Consider the following 14,015-nt stretch of genomic DNA (forward strand, 5'->3'; position numbering starts at 1 on the left):
GATTGCCATGATCCGAGCCAATGTGGATGAAGATAGAGAAGCAACAATGGCAAGGTTCTTATCTGGTCTAAATATTGATATTGCTAACCTTGTTGAACTTCAGCATTATGTAGAAATTGAAGAGATGGTGCATGTGGCCATGAAAATTGAAAGACAACTCAAAAAGGAAATCCTACACTATGAGCAGTCCAAATTCAGCCACCAAATGGAAGCAAGAACCTATTACCTTCCGGAAACAAACTCCAATCCAACCAAAGGATCGCGCAGAGATACCCAAATTTGCACAAATGGGCGAATCTAGCAAGGGTAAAGAAAAGCAAACCAACACTTTCGAGAGATCCAGAGACATCAAATGTTTCAAGTGTTTTGGAAAAGGACATGTTGCTAGTCAATGTCCCAACCGAAATGCCATGATGATACTTGACAATGGAGATATTGTATCAGATTCTGATGAGCCTATTTTTGACGAGGAACCTGAAATAATACAAGACGAAGAAACGGAAGAAAATGCAGATCATGGTGAAATGCTTGTTTCAAAGAGGTGCCTACAATCACAAATATCCCAAGAGGATATTCAAAGAAACAATATCTTTCATACAAGGTGCCATGTCAAGGATAAGGTTTGCACAATGATCATCGATGGAGGAAGTTGCACAAAACGTAGCCAGCACTCTTATGGTTGAAAAACTTGGACTAACAACGTCAAAGCATCCTACTCCGTATAAACTCCAATGGCTCAATGAAGGAGGTGAGTTAAATGTTACCAAACAGGTTCTAATTCCTTTTTCAGTTGGTAGGTACAAGGACGAGGTGCTTTGTGACATTGTCCCTATGCATGCTAGCCACATTTTACTTGGTAGACCATGGCAGTATGATAAAAGGGCTATTCATGATTGTTTTCACAATCAATACACTTTTAAGCATGATGGACGCAAGGTGACCTTGATGCCTTTAACGCCCAAAGAAGTGCAACAAGATCAGTTGCATATGAGAAAGAGTGTACAAGCATGGCGCAAAGACAAAATCCCAACAAAGAATGAAGAGGAACAAAACAAGAAACCAAACTTCTTCATAGAGAAACATGATGGTTCAATGCTGAAAAATGAAGGGTCTTCTACGAACAATGGTTGTTTGGGACTTAAAGTCGCAACTTTTTCACCAATGGGTTTAGACTTCAAAAGGTAAGTAACCCTTCATATGAAACCTTTTCTCTTCTCACTTTTAGGACCAATCACGTAAAAGGTCACTTCCAAAAGGGATATCCTTAGATAAGATCATTCCCAAAGGTATCTGTTGGTAAATCATATTCCAAAGAAAGACCTAAAAGGAAATCTTACGAAAAGGTACCTAATGGAAGAACACAAACGTTCAAAGAATACTTTCTATTAGCAAAGAGGCGTGAAGCTATGCAAGGACAGAATGAACTCGATTTGAGGACAAATCACCCTAAAGAAGGGGGGATGATATCAGCACGTTTTCATCTATAAAGGGAGTACTTTTGAACATCTTTATTTTGAATTTACTTATTATTAGCTTTATAATATATGCTATTATAATACATTTTATGATAAGAATATTAGTTAAGTAACTTAGTATGAATTCATATTACACATTGTTATTTTAATATGTTAAGAATGTTAGGATAGTTTTATTATCATATTATGCATGATTATTATATATATACATCAAGGCAGCATACTTATAATGCATTTCATTAGTTTATTTGCATTCATGTTAACTCTTAGGCTTTATACATTATCTTACACATATTAGGAGATGATGTACTTAGCTCATGACCATCATACTTAGCTCACATTACCATAAACAAACATGGCAGCAAGGTATTTAGCTCGTTTTAGCTCAATATCATGAACTTACCTTGTTTCCTTGCAATATAGGTACAATGGAGTATGATGCACGTTGAGGTAGCTTGGTGAATGATTTGGAAGTCACATACAGCTCACAAACAGCTCACAAAGTACAAGGCAGCTCATGGAATGCTAAGGGAAGCTCGATTCAGCTGGAGAAGCTTCAGGCTAGCTAAACTTAGCTAGTTGGACTATTTGAAGCTGAGTTGCTAAAAGTGATGACAAAGGTAGCTGAATGTAGCTGAACATGCTGTTATGGAGCTCAAAGGACTCAGCTAGGAAGATCATTCATAAACAGCCCCATTCTTGCTAGCTAGCTCAACACTCAAGCTAGCTTGGAAGGAGACCATGCACGACCAAGATGGAGCACATGACCAGCCATCATTCCATGCGCAAGGCTACACCACAAGCATCTAGAGAGGCCATGTGCACGCCTTGTGACCAGACCACCATGTGTAGGCGTGTGACTTCATTTAGGCGCCAAGATGAAGAGTCCTCTTACCATTCGGCCAATCACTCCTTTCTCTCCAATTGGCGCCAACTTGAAGGGGTACAAGCACTATTCGGCCAAAGGATATTTTCCTCCATTTAAACCGAACCATCATCTCTATTTGTAATTAAATTATGTCATTTTATAGAGGCACAAGGGCTGGTCGAATCCTCTTGTAACCATTCGGCCATATCCTTCCATTTCCTATAAATAGGAAAGCATATTTCATTTGTAAGGAGACCTTTTTATTCAATTAAAGTGAGATTATTCTCTTCTTAAGTCCTGGTGACTTTTTATCGACTTATCAAGTATTTTATACTTGTGGCGTCAACCCCTTCCTTTCATCTTGATACTTCTGGTTCCTAGTTCATATAACTAGTGGGTCAAAGTACTTAACACCATCCCTTGAAGAAACAATATAAAGATTGGGTCTCTGCTCTATATAGCATTGGTTCTTCTTTGAGATTTCTTCAAGATACTATCCTCACAACCATCCTTTTATTTCATCACCATAACCATAGCCTTATCAACTATCTTCCGCTTCCATTACTCATTATTTAAATAGCCTACCAATTCACCCATACGTCTACCACCCTTAACCATTCTATTTTGAGCCATTCACTTTGCAGGTTGTTTTGCTTCCTTCCTAGATCCACAATCATTTGAAAAGGTACAAGTACCCTACATCACTAGGTGTTTATATGTCTATAAAAAGATATAAGAACAATATATATAAGCTACGAAATAGGAACTGTGGGATTTTAGTGCTATATAATATTATCTATGTGATTAAGTACAAATGTGATATCATATATGACAATGATTTGTAAAATTGTATGAAAATGTGATAAGATCTACGAGATAATAAATCATGTGAATTATATGGAAGTGATTTGTGTGTACATGTTTGATATGTCTTACATGATATGTGTGGTTTCACAAGAAATGACATGAGCTATGTGATTACATGATTATAAGAGATCATACATGTGATAAGAGATGAGTGTTATGAATGTGTGAATATGAAATGACATAGATAATAATGCCCATTTTATGTGTCATGAGAGCTAGGGGTATAGTTGGAATTTACGCGGCACTTCGATGCAATTATACGAGCTGTGGTGACAGAATTTGTGCACAACCTCTATAGACTCACATATCTATAGTTCTCACATGTGTACATGGGCTAATAAAGAAATAATAATTGATATATTACATGTGACTTGTATGCTTTTGTGTTATGAATTGTATTATATGATTTATATGATGATATGTGGATTGTATGATTAAATGAGTCAAATGTGGGTTAAAATACTAGGTATGAGAGGAGATGAATGAATTGAGATAAATAATAATGATATTGATAATGAACTGAGGTTAATGATCGAAATGATGAGTATATGTGTGTATATATGTTCTTACATGTAATGATATATTGCATATGTGTTATAGGGATTTGTTACATGAATAAGGGTATGAGTGATAGCAGTAATAGTTCATGCATGATTACAAGTTATAGTTTGCAATATATGTTTAATTTCCTCACTATGTCATAGACTTATCGTGTGATTCTTTCACACGTAGGTTACAGAAACGAGAAGAGAAGCGAAGAAGAGCAAAACAGGTCAGCATCTCCCTTACAAAATTTCAGATCAGAAAATAGATGATTTAAATGTGTTTGGTTAATTTGAATATAGTTGGCATGTACTAAGTGATTGAGTTGAATATGCTCTGATTGATTTTGGTTATTTTGGTCAATTTATGTAAATAAATCACTTTTATTTTAATGGAAGTTTTAAATTTTCTTTGAATTTTGTCCAGAATCAAAGTTTGAAAAGTCAATGTGACACCTCAGACTTGGATCCGGGTCGGGTACGGGGTGGGGATGTTACAGAGGCAAACAATTCGACCTTAAAGGGTGCACGTCACTTACCTATAGCAGCTTTGGTGAAAATTTAAATTTTCTTTGAATTTTGTCCAGAATCAAAGTTTGAAAAGTCAATGTGACACCTCAGACTTGGATCCGGGTCGGGTACGGGGTGGGGATGTTACAGAGGCAAACAATTCGACCTTAAAGGGTGCACGTCACTTACCTATAGCAGCTTTGGTGAAAACTACATATTTTTGTTTGGGGGAACTTTTTGCGAAGCTCGGGAGACAAGCTCAAACCTGGATGCAAGGTGGTCATGTCTATCACCCTAGTTTAGTTGCAAATCTACAAAAAAATGGTGGCATCAAATGGAATGTCTGTAATAAGCTTCTCTAGAACACATGCATTGTTTCGTGTCACAAAGTTGCCTCTACCTCTTCAAGGGATTAAAGTTGTGTCGTTCAGAGTAAATCTACGGGACAGATGTTGCGACTGCGGGTTTTTTCAAGCTCTGAAATATCCATGCTCTCATGTGATAGCAGCTTGCTCATATACCCGTCAAGACTATAACCATTTTTTGGATATCGTATACCTACTATCAGAAGTGTTTAAGGTATACGAATTTGATTTCCCCCATAGGTAATGACGAAAACCCTAATGAGGTTCAGAATTAGCTTCCGATTGTACCATACCCGAATTTATTGAGGGACCGACGTCGTCCAAAATCCACTCGAATCCATTGTGATATGGATATTCGAAAAACATCTCGACACAACAAAAAATGTGGGCATTGTAGAAACTCAGGACACACTAGGAGAACATGTCCACTTTTGTTGCCATCAAGTAACCTTTGATGAGGAACTGATATAGTTTTTGTTTATCAAATAATAATTCTTGTACTTTAATTTGCATTTACGTAAATTTAATGTCATTCGATAATCGCTGATGAAGATTAAAAAAACGATATAAGAAAATGAGATTGGACGTTGGCGTTATATGTGATTATAATAAAAAGAGATAATAAGTGACAAAATTAAGAAAGTTATCGAACACAATTATTAAATTTTATCAAACTAATAGTAATTTGGTATTTGAATATAATTCTAAATACAACAAACTTACAATAAGTATTAAATGGTAAATAATAATAAAATTACAATAACTAATATTAAATGATAAATAAATTAACTGATATTAAATGGTAATTAACAAAATAATCAAAATCAATTAAAAAAGTCTAACAAAATACACAAAATAAATTTTAAAAAAATATCCAACTAAATTAACAAAATAAAGTAATTACTAAATGATACATAATAAAAAAATTACAATAAAAAAATCCAATAAACAATTAAATACAAATATAATAAAAAAACAAAATCTATCGATGCCTGCGATGCGGATGTGTTCCGCAGGGTGGTGAATGTCGGTCTTGAGGAGGATTTCTTCGTATCACTGGTTGTGACTCCTCGCTGTCATCATCATCGTCATCGTTATCGTCATCGTCATCGTGAGAAGCTACATTTGTTGATGAGGAGTTGATGACGATGTAGCACCTCCATAGAATAAGGACCCTGGAGGTGTATGACCGACTATCCCACCGCTCATAGATAACTGTAAAAACTCATAAAACCCAGACATCGCTGAATGTGAAAACTGTACAGGAGGTGTCTGTGCGGCGGCTATGGGTGATGAGGCGGTACCTGCCAAATAACCAACATATGAACCCCAAGTCGGATCTATAAACATAGACCTATAATATCCTCCAGGAGGGGTCATATAACTATGTGAAGGTGGCGGCGGCGGGGTCATAAAACCAGGTGAAGGCGGCGGCGGCGGCATCTGGTAAGGGAAAGGCTGTGGCGGCATTATATATGGCTGCAATATGTAAGTCATTGCAGACGGTGCTGTTGTGAAGGTCCTGCTGGTGCGGCTGAGGACGAACTGGAAGCACATGCTCTCTGTCCATGAGTCGGGGGATAATGGTGCTGTGACGGTGAACATCTCTGTTGACGTCACTGAAACGTCCGCCCTCGTGCATCCTCAGAAAGCATAAACGGTTTCCCGTTACTATTGAACCACTAATAATAATCATCACCAACCCTCAATAGGTCATCATAAATGGGCTCTCTAAGGGGAAGACGCCGATGTCAATCCTCCCACACCACGATCCACTCATGATGCTTAACCAACTAATTTGTATCTGTCTTGCCGCGTCGATATGTTGTATGAAACTCGTCCATATTGCGAGGTGCTTCCAGAATTGGTTGAAAACAACCAAATTGCCAGAGCACACAATCAGTGGAGTGCCACTCGACGATCTCATAACATATCAAAGGGACCATCGCCATCCAAACATCTGATGGGCCCCTCAACTCAGGTGGAATCGCCATCCTCACATCATCATTAAAATATGGCACCCATTCAAACTAAAACAAATATATATAATTTTTATCAAAATAATAATCTAATTATATAACTATAATCTAAAATCGATTTTTAAACATTAAAATGAATACTTGTGTACCAGCCTTCTGATCGATTAGCACCCTAATTTTTTCTAAATCATCATGTAGCACCTGATGATTTTTCCTGTCAGTAGACCACCTATTCAAAGAAAAAAAATTATTATACACTGTATAAAATGATTAATATACGAAATCAGTTTTATAATTACCTCAACAGTAGCAGAAATACAAATGGGTTCTTCATAATGGGACATAAAAAGGGAAATCGATACCATGCCCAAGACTGCAGCAGAAGGAGACATCCACCGATAGCATTTTTTCTGTAGTCAGTCGCTCGACACATCTCCCTATACAGGAAAGCCAAAATTGTCGAGCCCCAACTGAGTGATCCGACCAGATGAAAGTCGACAAGATGTCGCAACCACATACAGTGAACTTGGTTGCGCGATTTGTCCGGCATCAACAACCCTCCTATCAGCTGCAGTATGCATGCCTGTGCATACATTTTAACTTCATCTTCAGAGGCGTCTGCGCTCAACTTTCGAAAATTGGCATCTAACTAATTTAATGGTATACGATCACCGTTAAAATTTTCCGAGACACGTCCTAGATTATCCCAGCACAAAGTAGTCCAGGAACCGTGCGCTATCCCTGATATCACACCTCCATTCACCGGAAGCCCCAGGTGCATAGAAATATCTTTAAGTGTAATCGTGCACTCTCTGCACAGAAGATGGAATGTGTGGGTCTCCGGCCTCCACCGCTCCTCTAAGGCAGAAATAAGGTCTGGTTCTATCTTACAGTGACCTCCATATCTACCTATGTAACTGAATCCAACCTCTACTAAATACGGCCAGACACGCGTAGGTATCGCTAACTTAAGGTTCCTAATAAAAGGATCTAAAATACGGTCCCTCTCCTAAAATATAAATAATTACAAAAATTAATTTATAAACTAATAATCATGCATTCAATAAATAAATAAATTATTACTAATAATTTAAATTAAATTAAAACGTTAAAATGTTATCGTATCAGTAAAATGTCGAGATATGTGATTTCCATCCAAACGAAGTAGACCGCCTTCCATTTTATATCTGGAAAAAAAATAAACAAATAAAATATTAAATAATTAAATAAAATAATAACAAAATACTAAATATAATAAAATATACCTTAAAGAGCTATAAGAGAATATAAAGAGTATTTGAGAGAAGTTGAGAGGATTTGGTGTGATGAAAGTGATTGAAAATGGAGGTATTTATAGGGAGGGAAAGTGGTGTGAACAGGTAGGGGTAGGTGAGTAATTAAGCAAAGGCGCCCCCTGCAGCGCGCCTTTCAGACGCGTGCATAATTTCAGCAAAGTGCGGCCCCTGCTGTAACATCCTCCATGTCGGGTGAGTGATTAATTTGCAAAGTTTCAACATTTGGTGATTAAAGTAGAATAATTATATAGTTTAAAAAGTAAGGTTAGTAAATATGAATTAAGGTGAGGACCAAATGGTCATTTGCAAGGAATTTCTAATTAAAATAAAAATGTTATGGGGTATATGAGACCCACGTGTAATATGAGGTTCCAGAACCCTCCCATTTCTTCCTTCCTTATTTTTTCTTCCTTCTTCAACGTTGGGCTTGCAATTAAAGGTAAGAAACTGAACTTGGTAGTTTCTTTGATGTTTTAAGATTGGAAATGGAAGTTAGATGTTATATAAGCTAAAGGAAAGCTTATAGGACATTAAAAAAACAAGAAAGTGATTTAGAGAAGGATTTGGAAAATGAATTTTTAGATGAATTTGATATGGATGAGTTTTGATGTTTGAATCAGATTTTGACTTGTCAAGAAGCTAACTAAGAAGTATGAGGTTAGAATTCAAATTAGAACATATTGGAATTTGGGTTGGATTCTTAAATGCTATATGAGAATTAGATTTCTAAGTTTTAGAGGTATTTAATGGATAATAATTAGTTAAGTAAGTGTATGAGAGCTAAGAGTAGTAAGGGATTGAAATATGTATGTTTGAGTTGAAATTAGATGATTTTCGGGCTAAAAATAGGATTTCTGGGTTAGGGGAATCGGTACCCATTCAAGGGGAACCGATACCCCCTCAATGAAATGAATTTCCAGAATGCTAGAGGGGAATCGGTACCCCCAGGGGGGAACCGATACCCCCTCATCGTATATGAAATTCCAGATTGCTTGAGGGGAATCGATACCCCCAGGGGGGAACCGATTCCCCCATGAGAAAGAAGAAAGAAGAAGAAAAAAGAAAGCAAGACTAAGCTATAAATTCTTTAAATTAGTAAGCTATTAAAGCTTAATTGCAAGACATAGACATCTGATGATCATCTTAAAAATTATGTTTATGTAGATACCGAGCCTACTCGAGTTCGGGAACAATCTACAAGTGAATCGATCGAGGAAAAGGCAAAGAAGTAGGTGAGTGCATATGCATAACATGAATATAGTAGTATGTTCAGTTCTAGACTTGTGATAAGTCTAGATTCCATATTTTGACATATGATTACATTCCATATTATGATACATGACTGAATTTGTATTAAATGTATTACATGACATGAATTCATATTATATGTATTACATGACATGAATATGCAGAAAAAGTTATATGCACTATGTGATAAAGGTATGTAAATGATATGCCTATGTGTTAAAGGTATGGAAATACTATGTCTACGCGATATGAACTACGGGAAATGTATAAGCCCATATGTAGATGAGAACTATAGGTATAGTTGGCATGCCAAGGGTAGAGGGTATACTCGGTTCTTAGGACATATGTATCCTTTGGAACCTGTGTGAAGTCTTGAAAGACACATACTTGATCCATAGTATATGTATATGATTCTTAAGGAATTCTACGTGGTCCTTATGGAATAATTCTACGGGCACTTCGGTGCAATTCTACGGGCACTTCGGTGCAATTCTACGGGCACTTCGGTGCATTATACGAGCTGTGGTGACAGCATAGTGCACAACCTCACATTACTCAAATACCTTAGGTTCTCAATATGTTATCATGGGCCAATAAACTTATAATACAGATTTATAAATGTTACAGTCATACGCTTACAGGTATGGGTATTGATGATGTATACTACATTGATTAAGTACATGTTGCATTTCATCTCATAGGATCATGACATTTTCATTACAATTGCCTTGTTATTATTATAATGCCTCACTAAGTCGATGACTTAGCGTGTGAGTGTTTCACACGTAGGATCCAAGGAATTAGAAGAGACAGGTGAACAGCTTGACAGTATTACTCCTGCAACCATCAGATCAGAAGCAATTTATCAATAGTAGGTCATTTTGTTATGTAATAGCAGTTGGCATGTAATTAAAGGGTTAAGTTGTGTATGCTCTGAATATTTTGTAAACTCATATTACAGTATGTATATATTGTATTTTTCTTAATATAAGTTCAAATATTTTACTATTTATTAAGAGTTGTGTTTTAAAGTCAATGTAGTATCTCTGATCATATCCGGGTCGGGTATGGGTTGGGGGTGTTACATTTAATGGTATCAGAGCTATGGTTTAGCCGATTCTAGGCATAAACCAGAGTCTATGAGTCTTTAAATGGATACATGCCAACTAATAGTGAGAAACTTCTGATTGGTATAGTATGAGTATGCTGTTTTGCTAATAGGATAATGTGTTTATTCTTATTAGATGTCCGGACATAATAGCTCCCGAAGTGAAGCGGGAGAAGATAGGCATGCTGAAAGCAGTAATTCACCTGCCCTGGCCAGGCACGGTGAAGAACAGGCATCTCAAGGAGTGCCTGTACAAGATCAAGATACGTTCTTCAGAACGTTAGACGCTATCTGACGCGTCTTCACCTCCCGCTCCACTAACTCCAAGAATTAATGTAGCAAAAGAATTGAGAAGTTTAGGAGCCCGAATTTAAGGGAGAAGCTGAGGAAGGTCCGGTGTCAGCGGATCTTGGTTGAATGATTTGAAAATATGTTAGATGGTCTCCACTGTTCCGAAGTGGGAAATTAGATGGAGCTGTGTCTTTATTAAGGGGTCAGCGAGGATATGGTGGACGAATGTCACCATGAGGATGTCAACGACCAGTTGACTTGGTCTTTGTTTTTAGATGAATTTAAAAGCAAGTATATTGGAGATCAGTTTATCCGCCAAATGAAGCAGGAATTTATGAGTTTGAAGCAGATGAGCCGCTCTGTGTATGAGTACGAATGTGAGTTTAATAAGCTGAGCAGGTTTGCAGCTGAGCTTGTGCCTACTGAAAAATATGCTTGTGAGTGGTTCGTGGAGGGCTTGCGCCCTAGACTTAAAGAAATGTTGATAGTATTAACTTGTCCTCGTTCCAGGAGGTGATCAATCGTGCAAAAGCTCTTGAAAGGGCTCAGAATGAAGATTGGGGACTCGAGAGTTCAGACATCAAAGAGGACGACTACTTATTCTGGTTCAACACCAACAAAAAGGGGAAGAGACTCGGGATTTCGATCACAAGCTAGATCAGAATCAATTGCATCGTCTGCTAGGGGAGCAAGTCAGGCAAGACCTAGACAGACGCAGTCAGTGGAATATGGTATTGGGAGATCTACTCTGGGTCAAGGGAGACAGTGTCAGCAGTGTGGGAAAAACCATTATGGAACTTTTCGTATGGCAGCTGGGACTTGTTTTCGATGTGGAGAGGCCGGACATTTGTCCGTGATTGTCCATTGATTATTGGTGAGCCGGCACCATCTGGAAGAGCTGGTTCTTTCACAAAGAGGACGAGGAAGAGGCAGAGGAAGGAACCCGTCTGAATTCTGCTCAACCTGAAGTTCGATCCACTGCTCGAGTATACAACCTAAAGAGTGAAGACCGTGATGACCCTGATATATAGCAGGTACTTTTCAGTTGTTGATAAATTAGTATTGGTACTGAGGATCCGGGTTCTAATTATTCTTATATTACAGTAAGTTAGTAAAGGAGTTGGGGATTCCCTTAGAAGCTACGAGTAATGAGATTATAGTAACAACTCCGTTAGGCCAGAGTGCCCGGGTGAATAAAGTTTGTAAGGGGGTGTCCCATAAAGATTCAGGGAATTGAATTCCCTGCTAATCTGATGGAATTACCCTTTGACGAGTTTTGAAGTGATTTTGGGAATGGATTGGTTGTTCCGGTATTATGGAGATGTTAGTTGCAGATTGAAAAAGTAACTCTGAAAAGTCCAGACGGAACAGAGATAAGTGTGAGCAGTGAAAAGTTTAATCCTTTAGCAAATGTAATATCAGTGATGTTGCCAAGAAATTATTGCTACAAGATGTCAGGGTTTTCTGGCAAATGTGTTGATTCAAGAGGCCAAGAGAAAAGTTAGAGGAAATTCCAATAGTCGAGAGTTCCCTGATGTTTTCCTGCTGAATTGCCAGGATTACCTCCAAGAGTTAAAGAATCAATTACAAGAATTGCTAGAAAAGGGATTTATCCAACCAAGTGTACGCCTTGGGGGAGTCCGGTGTTATTTGTTAAAAGAAGGATGGATCAATGCGTCTTTGCATTGACTATCGACAGCTCAATAAGGTGACCATCAAGAACAAGTATCCCCTTCCGCGCATTGATGACTTGTTTGATCAACAAAAAGGAGCTTCGGTATTTTCGAAGATTGATCTACGTTCGGGTTATCATCAATTGAAGATCCAGGAGAAAGATATTCCGAAGACAGCTTCAGAACGAGATATGGTCATTATGAATTCATAGTAATGCCATTCGGGGTAACGAATGCACCTGCTGCTTTCATGGATCTCATGAACAGGATTTTTCAGCCCTATCTGGACCAGTTGTCGTTGTCTTTATTGATGACATACTGGGTACTCGAAATCCCATGAAGAGCATAGCACATTTGAGGATCGTCTTGCAAATTTTAAGAGATAAAAGTTGTATGCCAAATTGTCCAAATGTGGTTCTGGTTTAAAGGAAGTAATTTTCCTGGGGCATGTGATCTCGGCAGTTGGGATTAGAGTAGACCCTCAGAAAGTTAAAGCTATAATGGATTGGGAAGTTCCTAAGAATGTGTCTGAAGTTCGGAGTTTTCTGGGACTTGCCGTTACTATCGAAGATCGTTAAGAATTTCTATGATTGTGCTGCCTCTAACAAAGCTAATGAGAAAGAACGTACCATTTGTTTGGACTTCTGAATGTCAAGAAAGTTTCGAAGCTTTAAAGAGAATTCTGACGGAAACTCCGATATTGGTTCAACCGGAATCTGGCAAGAATTTTGTAGTATACAGTGACGCATCCCATAACGGGTTGGGGTGTGTACTAATGCAAGAAGGAAAAGTGGTAGCATACGCATCGAGACAGTTGAAACTACATGAAAGGAATTACCCCACACATGATCTAGAAATGGATGCTGTAGTATTCGCTCTCAGGATTTGGCGTCATTATCTTTATGGGGAGCGTTGTTACTTATATACGGATCATAAGAGCCTGAAGTACTTGATGACTCAAAAGAATTGAATTGAGGCAACGTAGATGGGTAGAGTTCTTAAAGGATTACGATGTGATAATTGACTATCATCCGGAAAGGCTAATGTGGTAGCAGATGCTGAGTGAGTAAAGACGTTTGCAGCTTTACGAGCTATGGATGCAAGATTATCTTTAACGGGAGACGGTGGTATTTGTGCAGAATTAACCCTTAGACCAACATGGTTGGAACGAATAGGAGTATTGCAAGGTAAAGATGAAATGTGTTTGAAAAGAATTGAGCAAGTAAAGAACAAAGAGATTAAAGACTTTGAGATTAAGTCAGATGGAAATCTATATTGTAAAGGAAGAATTGTAATACCCGACAATGACGACTTGAAGAAGGAGATATTAACAGAGGCTCATTGCAGTCCGTTAACGATGCACCGGGTGGAACCAAGATGTATATGGATTTGAAGGATCGATTTTGGTGGTCAGGGATGAAGCGAAGCATCACAGAATTTGTGTCTAAGTGTCTGATATGTCAACAAGTCAAAGCCGAGAGGCAAGTTCATAGGATTATTGCAACCGCTTTTCATTCCTCAATGGAAGTGGGAAAAATGTTACGATGGATTTTGTTTCAGGGTTACCCTTGACTCCGAACAAAAGAGAATCAATCTGGGTAATTGTTGACGGTTAACTAAGTCAGCGCATTTTCTCCCTGTTAGAACGGATTTCTCTATGGAAAAGTATGCAGTGTATATAGAGAAGTTATTAGATTGCATGGAGTACCGCAGAGTTCGCTTACAACATAGTTATCAGTCTAGTATAAAGATGGCCCCATATGAGCATTATATGGAGAAAATGTCGTACTCCAT

The sequence above is a fragment of the Hibiscus syriacus genome, unplaced genomic scaffold (genome assembly GCF_006381635.1).
Source record: "Hibiscus syriacus cultivar Baekdansim isolate YM2019G1 unplaced genomic scaffold, ASM638163v2 tig00001478_pilon, whole genome shotgun sequence".
NCBI lineage: Eukaryota > Viridiplantae > Streptophyta > Magnoliopsida > Malvales > Malvaceae > Hibiscus > Hibiscus syriacus.